Consider the following 1,068-nt stretch of genomic DNA (forward strand, 5'->3'; position numbering starts at 1 on the left):
CGATTTATTCTCCTTTGTTCTCCCCAGCCGCATGGCCGTTTGCCAATGTCTCACGTTACCTCATCCGGTCAAGGCTTTTATTACACACATCACCATATAGGGTCATCACTGCCCAGAGGAAACACAACTCCATTTAAGGTCAATACATTCCAATACATTGTAAAGCTTGGAGTGCTGGTCACGAGGTCAGGAGGTACCCTGCAATATTACAAGCCTCTGCTATGGCTTTATGACTCCCACACCAACGCTACATTTCAAGCATAAAATAGAGTTAGATACAAATTGCACCAAATCAAAACGGACATCTGGAAATGACTCTAGATGCTTTATTTCAGAAGGCGACTACTATGATAATGAAAAATTAATAGCATTTCAAGTTTAGCAGTGGAGATTTGATCCCTTGTTCAGTTTTATTCAAGCGGTTTTTGCCACTGCTTTGCCAAATAACTTGTTTTGCTGGCACATATGGTTCACTTATAGCTTTAGTAAAATGGGAAAAAACTGAAATATCACAGTAAAAGTAATTTTCCAATATATTTTAAAACTACACAGGCTTAGTTAGAACAGCCACACATTAACAGAGGCTTAAAATAAGATCTGCTATGATCACTAAATAGAAGAAGCATAGAAATATTTGTACTGACTGCTTAAAAGTGCATAAGAAATTATAGGTGAAGAATGACTTTTCTAACACCCTGCTGTCATATGAACGAAAGCAGTAAGAATGTTTAGAGGCAGAAATGCAGTACAGGAAGACAAGTTTAACAAGATTAAATTAGATGCAGGCGATAGATATCCCCAGTATTAGGGTAGACTTTGCGGATTTCTGCTGTCCCACAGCACATTCTTGAGTGTTCGCCCCATGCTTCCTTGTTTTTTAAAACGTATTTTGACTCAGTGTGCATAGATGCCCTTGACTGGGCCATGCGCCCACAAGACGCACTGGATGGTGCAGGAGCCCATGTCATATTGGGAGAAGATACTCTCTGGGCCACATGTGGTTGGTCCCCCCCCCCCACCTCCATTTACTTATTCCTTCCACTCTAAGTGTTTTTGACTATTGATGCA

The sequence above is a fragment of the Podarcis raffonei genome, chromosome 8, assembly GCF_027172205.1.
Source record: "Podarcis raffonei isolate rPodRaf1 chromosome 8, rPodRaf1.pri, whole genome shotgun sequence".
NCBI classification, from domain to species: domain Eukaryota; kingdom Metazoa; phylum Chordata; class Lepidosauria; order Squamata; family Lacertidae; genus Podarcis; species Podarcis raffonei.